Source organism: Neopelma chrysocephalum, unplaced genomic scaffold (genome assembly GCF_003984885.1).
Source record: "Neopelma chrysocephalum unplaced genomic scaffold, ASM398488v2 Primary Assembly neopelma1_147, whole genome shotgun sequence".
NCBI lineage: Eukaryota > Metazoa > Chordata > Aves > Passeriformes > Pipridae > Neopelma > Neopelma chrysocephalum.
The window spans coordinates 3,983,078-3,996,213 of NW_020897809.1; the positions used below are offsets into that span (position 1 = coordinate 3,983,078).

General features: G+C 36.7%; 1 protein-coding gene across 5 annotated transcripts in view; it reads left to right on the forward strand.

Annotated features, from left to right (window-relative positions):
• CACNA2D3 (calcium voltage-gated channel auxiliary subunit alpha2delta 3) overlaps positions 1-13,136 on the forward strand; it is a 409,434-nt gene that overhangs the window by 70,081 nt on the left and 326,217 nt on the right. The window lies entirely within an intron of this gene.

The window sequence follows — 13,136 nt, forward strand, 5'->3', positions numbered from 1 at the left end:
GTAATAAACTGCCTACTTTTAAAGCAAGTTGCTTTAAAAAAATAAAGGCAGGAAGCAACTATAAAGAAAAACACTGAAAACACTCAGAATATTACTGAGTGGCAAATTCTTGGGCAGAGGGAGTTTTGTGGCTATTCACACCCTGGATCTGGTACAGTTATGAAACCAGAGTGTTATTGAAACTGAACCTAATGCTGCCTTGTGAAACTTGTCTCCATTCCCAATAGGCATATTTGAAGTAGCAAGTGCTCAGTATATAAATACTTTGATTGGATTAATAGATTTGAGGATTAAGTTTGTCTGTTTCAGAATTGGAAATCAGTTTTCTGAAAAACTCACATGACTGCATTTGTCTGCTAGTTTTCAGAAATTCTCGTTTCTTTCCTTATTTATACTTTAATCCTGGATAATATAAATGTAGGCACGTATAATGCATTGTATGATTAAAACTTGTTAGAAAAATGGATAAAAATTCTGCCTTCATTCCCTTGAGTCAGCGGTCCTAAATCTGTCTCTCAGAGGTACTGGTTATTCATCTGACTTGGGCATAAAATACCCACTGTCAGCTGAGAATTGTCTGTCTGCCTAAAGCTTAGTGCTGTTTTCTCCTTTTCCCTATACCTCTATTCTCTGAGCATTTGGGGAATAAAGCTGAAGTGACTTAATTTTGAAAATCAGACAAGCTGCAGTGCTTGCTGAAATTGGGCATGTTAGAACTATAAAATCTAATGGCCACTGGTGTGTTCTGCTGACGTTTGGTCTGTCTATACCAGGAATTTGTTTTGCTCCCTGTTTTATTCCAGGGCTCTCTTTTTGGGCTGTCTTTCAGAGCAACCAACTTGTGCTCTAGAAGATGAATTGTGGGCACTAGTTTGCTGCAGGATCCCATCTGGGAGTGCTGTGTACTGAGTGCACCGGACTGAGACCAAGCCCCTCTGCTCAGGAGGTGTCACAGCAGGTCACATGTGCTCAGATGTCCCCATACGCTCCAAGCAGTCAGGGCACACCGTCAGCTTTATCCAGAAAATTCCTGGTTTGATTTCCTGAGCCAGAGCTAATAGATTGTAATAACATAGCAGGAGCAAAGGACCTGACAGCAGGGGTAGCACAACTGCAGGAGAACTTGGCACGTGCTGGGCAGATTGGCCAGGTGTGAACACTCTGTGCTCCACTCCCCACAGACTGATCCAGGGGTGAGGGCTCCTTGCCTAGGGCTGATCCATCCAGACAGGAAGGATGTAGCTGTCCTGTCACCTTGAGTTCTGTCACCAACAGACCTGCTTGGAGTGCTGTCAGTACTTCCTTTGGATGCAAGACCCATGTAGGTGGAACAGCTACTGAGGCAGCCACAGGTGCAGTTATGGTGAAGTGGAGCCCAGTCAGCAGCTGGGGCAATCTGGAAAGAATGGAAAAGCTCTGTGCCACAGAAGAATCTTGAGATTTTATATGTTTTTATTTTTCTCCTCGTAATCCAGTTTCCCATGCCTGGATTTGTTTGATCTGTGTGTATGTGGCTGAAGGTAATGCATATAGTCCAGTGTTCTGCTCTATATAATTTGAAAATCTTTCATTATTTCATGTACCTAGTATCAGAGCTGAAACAACAGTGCAGCAGGTTTTAGTATAGTACTGCATTTAAATGTAGCTCAAAACTGAAACTTAACTGTTTCTCCTTTTTTTTGAGAACATAATGATTTAGTGCATGACATGGACAATTTACACTGAAAATTTGAGAAAATGTATAAATAAAAAACTGAATGTAGAAATTAATCTTGTTGTTATGTTTTGAAAAGTGGCCATCATGCCTGTGCATAGACTTGTTTCTGACAAAAAAATTTCAGTTGGCAGATTCATGGAGCAGGCACGGAAACCAAATTGTCATGGTAAAGTATAGTCACTTCTTTGGATCTGGATCAATACTCCACAGAGTAAATCTAGATGGGGGCCTATATGCAGATGACTGAAATTTCAAGCTAGAATTTTATGATTCTGTATTTTCAGTGGTTTTTCAGGTAGAAGATGGGTTTGGTGCACTTTCACACCTGCAGCCCTCAAAATTGCAAGTGAGAGGATTGGAGCCACTGTGGCCATGGGAAGTACAGTATCAGTTCCCAAAAAACAACGCATTTTTCACTAGTGATTTGTAATTGTTGAATGATCTCTTAAAATAGTGATAAAACTGATTTTTATATTTTGATTAAATAGAACACCTGTGAAACACAAAATGTAGTGAGGAGTTCTTACAGTGCTGTATTTTTAGGTTAATAGAAATTGCTGATAGCAGTTACATCAAGGCACTGTTTAGTACCCCTTCAGTCTTAGCAGAAATATTGAATTGTCCTCTAGTTGTAGGATTTTACAGGATAACTGTGTTTTCGAACCTCTCACCTTTTCCATAAGCTGCAGTAAGTAAAAACTTCATATGGGGGTCGGTTAAATTATAAATGTTTTTAAAATAAAGCAATATCAATTGCTATGAAATACTGTTTGCTGCAGTACCTCTGTGGCATTGAGACTTCATGTAGACCAGTCACAGCATTTATTTACTTGTAGTAGTATTTTGCTCTTTGTATTATATTGCATTTGAATCGTATATAAGTCTTATTGTTGGTGCTGCTTGAATTACAGATTCTTATATTTCATACTACTTTTACAGTGTTTTGTACTCTTTATTTCATGCTGTCTATATATGCTTTAATGCTTGAGGTCTTTCTGGCAATTGCTTCTCCTGTGAATACTGTTTGCACAAGTAGGAGCTGTGCTGATGTCAGTTTGATCAAGTTGGTGAAGGAGGGTTTGCAGGAATTTATCATATGTTGTGTGCAATTTTTTTTAGTTTAAAATGATTTAGAACACTTGCATAGAATGCATTAAGCAATTCCCTCCAGATTTATGGGGAAAAAAAAACAACCTAAAAGAAGATTCATCCCCTCCTACCTGAAGTTTTTTTTTAGGCTGATTTACATATATTTTTTGCATGTCCCTTGCCATCTTCCCCCACATTAGCTTTATGAAATAGGCTAATAAAGTAATGGTTTCTTTCAAGCTGTTTTAATAACATTAGCTTTACCTTGGTATCTCATTTTCACAGCGATTTTTGCCTGTGGTTAATGAAAGATTTTAGTCTGTTAATATAGTGGTTTGATTTGGTAGACTATGTGAATCTTTTGTCCCTATTTGGTTTGTTTATTTTAACTTCCAAGAAACTGAGTATAGTTAGACATTTTGTATTTCCAAGTGGGAACTTGTAGGAGAAGCAAATAGTTTGTGTAGAACTCTCTGTATTATTTTTGGATTGGAGAAATCTGACATATAGGAAAATTGCTTGTGCAGTTAGATTTTGTTGTTTCTCCGTTGGGATGGATTACACACTCGGCTTTAGAACAAAGGAAATGATGATTTATGCAGTACATAATGGTCCAGGGGTAATGAGTATGTGAGTGCTCATTGTGCAAATGAAATTCAGGGAACCATAATGTATAGAATAAATAGTGACAACTGTGAATTAGAGACCCATAATTCCACTAAGGAGTTCTGGGGATGACATAAACTTCAAAGGCAAAGCTTGGGTGGTTTGTGGTGCTCCATCGCTGGAGCCCAGAAGAAGAATTAGTTCCTGTTCCAGGCCCTTAATTCCAAATTAATGTAATTTTCTTTTCTTGTTCAACATGTGAACCTCACCTCCTTTACCTTTTTTAGTGTGTCTCCACATCTTTCTGTTATGACATCTGTCCATCTATCCTGCTCTCCAGCGTGTTCTCTTTTTCTTGCAAGCTTATGGACAGGAACAGTAACAGCTTTCATTTCCAAACTATTGCAAACTGACATCTCAGTTGGAATGGTTTTATTGTTGCTTTTTTTAAATGTCCTAAGTTGCTCATCAGCTTAAATTCATTGACATTGTGTTTGATAAAAAGCTTTCAGTTTGATATGTGCATGATTTTATGGAGTCTAAATAGAAAATAAGTGTGTTGTGGTTGTAATTGTAGTTAATTTCTTGTAGAGTTGTGCTAGTTTTAATTAACTAGTGATTGAAAAATATTTTTATGCAATAATTTTTTAAGAATTCTTTGAGGAAAATAAAAATAGGGAATTTATATTGAAAACTGCTTTTTTATTTTTAAGTGATAGAAAGTACTTGTGGTGCTTCGTGATACATATTTATCTGATTCTGCAAAGTGGATAACTATTTTTACAAACTGAGTAACAGCCTATGTGCATAAACATTTCATGGCAGATAAACACAAAGATTATTTTATGTTTGTTTGAATGTATTGCAGTACTTCAGAATGACAGGTACTGTGTGCTCTTGCTGCATAAAGAACATTGCTTCTGAGTTGTGTATATTCTTCTTGCATGTGAATTATGAGATGTACATTTTATTACATCTGATTCAAGTTTTACTCAAAATTCTGTATTCTTTTCACTTTTTAAACACACACATAGGGTATATGTGCTGAAAATATGATAATCTATTAAAAAATGTCTTCTGACTTTTTATGTTGGTTTTGAAGTTAGGTAAGTTTTTCTAGCAATCAATATAATAAGCTTTTGCCTTTTATGCAGATACAGTATATGTGATACAAATATTATTACTGGAATGCTATTATCATCAAATCTTTTAGTACTGTGGTTCCTTGGATTTTTGGTGTTTGGGATTCCACAATGCAAACTGAGACTGATGCCAAGGCTTCAGAGCAGAAACTAATTCTTAGTTCTGGAACAAATTGTTCTTGGGGCTAAACTACTGGGACTTTTCACAGATTTTGTTTCCTTCCTGATTTGCAAGACTAAGCCAAGGAAGCAAGGTGAAGTTGACTATGGAAATGTTATTATCCTTGTTTAATACCTTGAGAAGAGAAGCTCTGAGTAATTAAGTGACTAATTCAAGGTTATGCAAAATTCTGTGGCAAAACTGGGACTTGAGCCCAGTTCTTTCAAGTCCAAGGTTAATATCTCAACCACTAGACCATTCTTCCTCGGAGAATGTATCTTTCATTATAACCCAAAATTTCAGTTGTGCTAATTCTGCTGCAAAACCAAAATCCCTTTGACTCAAATTTTCCATAGGTACTCTCGAGTGACTGCTTCTGCAAAACCTGTTTGACTATTATTAAATTGCATTTATTGGTAAAATAACTGATGTCTGAAAACAAGTTTAAGCTTAAATAATAAGGCTTTTTATGCTTTCTGTGAGTTTTTCATTCCTCTGTCACCTAATATTACAGTAAGTTTTATTATTTACTGTAACTGTTGCTTGAAACTAGACAGATTGTGTCTGTCTCAGCAATATTTGAACTACAAAGCATAGTTTTGCTATATTTCTTCTCTCTCTCAATATATATTTATATGTAAAATGAAAGCTAAATTCTGAAGGAATTAATAATAATGTGACAGTTCAGTGTTCTAAAATTTAAAACCTCAGTAGAAGCACAATTGACATCAGACTTGATTTATATTGTAGCTCTCACTTTAAAAGTATCTTATTCAAGAAAAAAAATGAAACTTGAGTATATACTGTCTGACTGGATGTTTTATTATAGAACAAAATGGTGATTTCTTCAAATGAAACTTGTCAAACTACTTGACATAATATGAGATTTTTTTTTTTTGGACTTCAGCTCTGGAAAAGGGTGGCAAGCCAGGACCAGTAACTGGAAGAGCAACAAATAATTAGAAGCGTAAACACATATGATACAAATTATTGGGAAAGGAATAGGATATTAAATAAGTCTTAAATATTGTATATCTAATATATGTGCTATTTTAGTAAAAAAGTGAGCCATTTATTTATGAAAATATTTTCAAAGGAACTCAATTTTCAGATACAGCTTCAAAGATCTGGTTTGTTAAGATACCTACTGGGGTAGAAATAAATGTAATGGTCCTTTTGGATATTAATTTATTCTTATTCCATTTGTGCTATATGCTAATACCTGGTCCTTTTAAACTAATTCACAAGATCCTAAGTTCAAACATCTTCAGAAGATCTTGTAATATTTTAGTGAATGAATGATGTATTTAAAAAGTTTATACACGTTTTTCTATACAAGAATATTGAAGAATGTTTACAATTTCTGCATCAAACTATTCCTGTAACACAGATTTAATTTGTTTTATGAATGAGGAAATGAAGACCCAGGAAAGTTAAAATACTTCCATCAGCAGACTGCTGCAGTGCAGGGAAGAGAGCCGCAGTGCTTGGGAGATTTGTGTTGTCTTCCCAATTGTCATTTAGCAAGTGCTCTGTTCTGGCTCTTAGTGTACTGTGCAATAAAGAGGACACATTTATCCTTTGTTGTTGTCCATATATGACCATTAAACCTACCTCCAACTTCTTAAATCAGGAGGGAATTACTACGTTATCGTAGAAAATATGTAAAAGTTAAGCCCTAATAGTCATGGAATTGTAGATGTTTTCTAACTTTATTGATCCTTTCATATGTTGTTAACTGATATTATTTAGAAATTTATTACTGAAGAATTCCAAGGAAAGCCAGAGATGACCAGCTGATTGTGACCTTTACTCATTTGTTGTTATAAAATTTATAAAATGTTTCTGCTTGTTAGTGAAATGATTATCTAGAAACAAAGACTTTTTCTGAGCAGGATTATAGCCACTGCATGCTAATTAATGGAACAAAGGGATGAGGTTTACAGAAGCAATAACAGTAAACTATCCAGGAACAGTTGCACTGGGACATTATCTTCCTGTCAGCTGTGCTGTTGTGTGCTTTGGCACTTCTTCTCTTGTCATCCCACAGTAACCAGAGACTTTAATGAGGGCCTCATGGAAATATGCCTCATCCCATCTATGTGGCTTTTCCAGAAGAAATCCTACCCACTGGGTCAGCAGAACCAGATGGGGAGAAAAAAATAACCTAGTGCTGGTATTCTTAATGGGATGGTAATGGTTCACCAAAAGTGATAAAGGATGGGTTATTTCTGTAACCACTAATCGTGAAATAAGCTGTTTAGGGTGAAATGAATCACTCTTCAAAAATATATAGTGGCAACTTGAGTATCCTCAGTTCTGTTTTGGCAGGAGATCCTAATGTATGGAGGAGAATATTTTCTCAGCTATAAGGGTCATCACAGAGTTCTAAATCTGGTAACTGGTAGTTACTTTTTCCTGGAAAGCACGATGGTATGGTGAAAGGTTAGTTTGCTGAAGAATGTTTTCACTGCTAGTACCAGGCATCAGATATTCTTAGCATGCTTCTGTTTATATATTCTGCATTTTCTTCAATTTCTGCTCCACTGTTTTATTTAGTAATATTTTCTTGTCAAGGCTTCTAGTGGCTTCTTGTGTAGTGTATCCTATTTCACACCTTGTGGCATCTAAGCCCTGATTTTTAGACTGTTACTTAAGCAATGGGTTCATGCAATTTTCTATTTGTTGTTTTGGGAATGAGCTTACACACATCACAAATCTTTTCTAAAGTGATCATCAAACACTCTTGATTTGAACCAAGAGTATAAAAGGGCTGGGATGTGATTGGAATACTTGCATAAATAACAGTCAATATTTCCTGATTTTTTTGTCAAATGCAGGATTGACAGAAAGGCTGTAAAATTGACAGGAATCAAATTAACATTATTTAATGTTAAAAGGCTGTTATTGCTAAATTATCTGATTTCACTGCAATAAATGTTCCCTTTTGCTTTGTCTCCTATAAATATATAATTTTATTTTCCTTACTTGCAAGGAGCTACTGATGAAGTGATTGGCAATATTCTCATGATTTGACTCTTAATCTCCAGTTGGAACAGGAAAATTTGAAGAATCAACCAAAAGCAAACGTTGAACATTGCAGTTTTTTGTTTGTTTTAAAGACTGGGAAACATCCCTTTCTCCACTAAGGCATTGTTCAGCATACGTCAGATTAGGGTGTTTTAGATACATCTAGAGATGTAAGCTGGCACCACCACTCAAGCATAAATAATGCTCAGGAATCGACACAGGCTCTGCAGATATGAATTAATGAAGTGTTGCAGGCAGGCTCGGGCTGTTCCTGTAAAAGGACCTTTCCATATTCCAGTCTCCCTTAGGTGAGTTTAGGTGTGGATGATACGTAACCTGAGTGTTTGTGCAGGGCTGCGTGGGCATGAGCAATGTGCTGCTTGTGTATGCCCAGCACCCCAGAGATGGGTCACAACTGCAATAGGACTTTTCCCAGTTTGTGGTGATAGCTGTCCACGACATTAGGTCTGGAATAGCATCAGTGTTTCATCTCAGAAGTACTCGTGTACCTGCAGCAGTGATCTGGAAGATGTGTTGAACCCGAAGGAGGTGGTGTGGCTGAGTCTTGCTAACTTGCCTAATCAAACTGCTTTACTTGCTGTTCCAACATAGTTGGGGGTGAGAGGAAGAGTCTCCTTCAGCTGGTGACTGGGAACCTTGGAGGTTAGTCCACCTCAGTCCCCTGGCTCAGGAAGATCTTGTGGTCAAACAGCTCCCCAGGAGGTTGCTATGTTGGCTCAGATGCTCTTGAAACAGCAGCATGATGTGGATCCGAGGGCAAGCCTTCTAGCTAGCCCAGAGTTTAGGATATCTTGTGGGTGCAGTTGCTCATTTGTACAGTTTTGGGCCTTATTGCTGAAATAAAAATTCATAAGGTATCATGATTTTGAAAGCATAGTTGTGTTACTAAAACCAAGTGTTAACAGGGAAGTATTTTTGAAGGAATTAAAGGCAACCTTTTTTAAAGGGACAGAAGAACAATCCTTATTTTGTAGCTAAAACAAAACTCTGATTTGCTTGATGATGCCCAAAAAGAATGGTTGAGAACAAAGTTGGTTTTATTATGCCATAAGATTTTCAATTACCAGAAGCCTTCCCAACTGTGATTCCGTGATGGAAAAATAAGCTTTTTCAGAGTTAGGAATTTCTGTGCAAACACTGAAAGTTAGTATAAAATAAATCAGTAGTTCTATGTAACAGTTTGTTTGCTGATAGTATAAGAAAATTCTAGATTAAGAAAAAACACAGGTAGTGCAACCTATGATTAAAATGGTGCTTGTGAATTGTTTTCAGTCTAGGTTTAAAAAAAATTGTAGGTGGTGTTCTATTGAAGCCTTAAAGATATCTTGCATCTTTTGCCAGTGGCTATTATGCATTCGGGCACCTCAGGAACAAAGAAACGACAGAGAAATGGATGGCCTGGGTTTAACTAAGTAGGTGATGGTACAGATGAGGCCTGATAAGCTTAACACTTCATCTCCGTGCTGCCACTGTGGTTTGCAAGGAGATTAGAACTGTCTGACTGTGAGGAGGGCAAGCTCCACAAATTCACTCATACATGGCAGTTCTGTAATGAGGTGATACTTCATTCCTTAAACTACTGAACTAGAACTGCACAAACAGATGTATGCCTCTGGCAGTGCTGGGCATGCGGCACAGGCTCTGCCGCACCTCCAAATGCAAACACAATGTCCACTTGCCACAATTGTATTTTATTGATGCACAATATTCTTGGTGCGTTCGTAATAATAAGGTACAAATTACGTTTTCATGAAAGAAGGAAACCTGCAAGTAAATTCAGGGTGTTTATAATGCAGGGTGGAGTCTGACAAGAATTTGAATAATAGATATATTTTTCAGTGGGTTAACATGACAAAATGTTGGAAATTGAGAGTATTCTGCTCTTGGTTATGTGCATTATATTCTTTCACAACAACTCAGAAAGCTCACAAAATGGAGATGTGACTCTACACTGACTGTTTTCCACAGTGAACAGGCCAACATTAAGCTCAGACTCAGAAGTCAGCCTTTCTGTGCTTGGGGGCAGGAGTTTAGCAAAACTAGGGAAGGATGGGAAATGGCCACTGGGACCCTAATTCACATATAGGCAGCTTTAAGTGCTGACTTGTTCTGCCTGCTGCAGTAGGACCACTTGTGATTTTAACTTCGGTGTATGTTAATTACTCTGCTGCTTAGAGGCCTCCATGCAGTTCACCAAGGTCGTTGCTTTGTGGTGCTCCTTGTGGAATTTATCAGTAGGTTGCCTGGCAGTAACCTGTGATTCTGGTGCCTTTGTTTGATGTTCTGAGGTTTAGTGAAATTGTGTATTTTTATTAAGCAATGAAGTGGCAGCAGTCTGCTGATGGCACTTGGCTGAACATTGTCATGAAGAATGTTTTATAAAAATGGAAACCCTAATTTCAGTGTCTTTGTGAAAATGTACTGTTAATTGTAGCAGTGTAAGGTTTACTTTGTTCCAAAATAGTACTTAAAATAATTCAAACACAATGAATATTAAAATTCTGTTCTTTAGAAAGTAAGAGCACTCTTTAAAACCAGAGGACCAGTAGCTTTATCTTGTTTCCTCTTTTAGAGGCTTGCTGGTCTATGGCCAGTCCATCAGATTAACAGGACCTCCAAATGTTTTTTTTATTTCTTTAGAAGGGGATGCCTATATTAGATGCTGATCTCTTAAACTTGGCTTTTTTTAATTGCAAAAAAAAAAAAGACAATTAACTAGTAGGGCTGAATCAAAGAAACTAAGCCACAGCATAAGCAAACATAGTTTTCAATGCTAAGGCTTTCCATTTTGGTGTATTGAACCACATAAGGCTTAAAACATTTCTATATGTATGTTCACTAGTATTTGTGTTGCAGAAATGTAAGTTTAGGCATCAGCTGTTTATACTAATAAACATCCCACCTAGAAAAAGATCTTGCATTTAAGACACAAACTTTCAAATTGTAGTACTTGAAAATATCAGCCGGTATGTGCATATGCTCCCAAAACACAAGCTGTTTTCACTGAATATGTGCAAATAAAGTCATATTTTTTTAAGCACTCTAAGCATATGAACAGAAAAGATACAGTAAGGAGATAACAGTATGTGTTCTTTTTCTAATTAACAACTTCTGTGTGATTAACGTGTTCTTCTACTTGCTTCCTCTCATGTGTGAAGGGAGCAAAAGTAAATTAATTACCATTAGCCTGAAGGAGAGCACACTGTATTCTTTACGACTTCATAGTATTGATTTGGCTGTTATTCATGGCCTCTATTCTCTGCTATGCAGATTGATGCATCTTTAATTCATAGATACATTATCATTAAGAGTGGTTTATTGACCAAGCAAAACAAAGCTGTTGCTGGGTCCTTTCTAGTGCCAAAGCTCTGGACTTTTTCTGATAAATGTATTAGTTTATGCATTCTATTATAGACTTTGGAGTTGGGTGGTTCATTGCTATACACTATGGCAATGACCTATTCTAGTGCTATATGTGATATGCTTTTCTTTTTTTTTGAGAGATGAACTCTGTTGTTAATGTAATGAATTCTTAAATTACAAAAAACTTTCTGGTCCTTTGAGAATCAAAAAAAGCTGAATAAGCATCTCCAGGTTTGTGTACGTTTGCTACAGCTAACTGCACATAGAAAAAAAAGAGTGTGCCCTGCACTTTAACTGGAAATAAATTTGGTTCAGATTTAATTTGGGCAGAAGTTTTTTTATTTTTCAAAAACAACACTAAATTGATGATTTGTTGAAACGTTTCCAATCTGATCAAATACTGACATGCAAATACACAAAAATAAATCTATCCTGGCATGGTAGCCAACTTATTTTGTTGTTTAGTTTGTTGGGGGTTTTTTGAGAGAGGAAAAAAAGACAGGACTATACAAGACTATACAAATTTCTGAACAGAGGGTCTGAATCTGATTAGTTTATGACATAGGTTTTGATGAAGGTGATATCATTAGGGAGCTTAATAAAAATAACTTGGGTTTTCAGTTTCAGGGGGGAATAAGGACAGAGATTGAGGCTGCTGGACTTCAGTCCTCTCTGTGAAATTTTAAATTGCTTGATCTGTTTATTTCTCTTTTCAGTGATGTTCAGTAATACCTGTGTATGGTATAACATGGGCATATGATACAAAAACCTCAACAAAGCCAAACCAACAAACAAAAAAAAAACCCAAAGCAAAGCAAGAGCTACAAACAGAGCTCTGGCTGTGATTTTGATGCACAGGGCTTTTCCTTAACTAGATTTCAAGCTTAATTTTTAAAAGTGTGAGAGAGAAAAAACTCTGGGGGGAGAAAAGCATGCTAGTACTTCAGATGCCAATCGAAGAACATGTGCAACAGAGCTAAGTGGCCCAAAGAGAAAAAGATCTGAGCAAGTTTTGCTGTGCAGGGCATTAGTTTATATCACATTACAGTCTTTCAAAGGCAGTTATTAAATGTTGGATTAAGTGTGGTTTGGCAGTCAAACTTTAACCCCTTGTTTTTCCTTGTGTGTTTACTGGTTTGTTTTATGAGGCTTTGAAATAATTCACGATGAATATACTACTCTCCCTAAATGTACAGAAAGGCTGGTCATCCTGTACTGTTTCTTATGAAGTTTTATAAGTGACTGGAAATCCCATATAGAAATGAAAAGCATTAGCTGTGTGGCAAAACCACAAATGTGTTTTCACACTTCCAGGCACTGCCAAATGCTATAATTTGGTTTCCAAATCTTTTTGTTTTTTTTTTTATGGTTAGCCTGCTGAATTCTTCTCAAGACATCTGCACTCAGACCACGTGCAGGTGGTCTGATTTTCAGAGATGTTGAGAATATTCTGACATTGCTGGCTTTGATGTGACTGAGATTTTGAAAACAAATTATTTTTTCATGTTCAGTGATGAAATGAAGAGTTTGGAGCCTAAATTTAGGTACCTGAGTTCAGATATTCAGATGTTATGTCTTTTCTCATTCTTTTGAGTCCCTTTGGTATGTAATATTCTGATACTTGTCTAAACCCCTAAATCAATATAAATGCTCTTATCAGGTGCATACAGAAAAGTGCAATGATGAGACAGTACAGCAGGGGTCAATGCCATGTCCTTCATAGTGACAAACAATGAAATAAAGCCCATTTAAGAGTTAATGTTGAGGGTCCCACCTAATGCAAAGGGCAAAAGTTTAGAGGTAGTATCCATACAGATGAATGTTAGTGATAGAGAAACCAAAATAAAATTGGTCTCCCAAGGAGATGAGATTGCATTTCTTTTTCTGAGGAACAAAAACCATGAACTGTTCTAAATGATCAGTGCTTTTGAATCTTGTCACAAGACATGGATTCTGCTAAGCAAAGGTTTGTCTTGGAAGGCACTTCATTCTTTTTCTGCAGGCATTC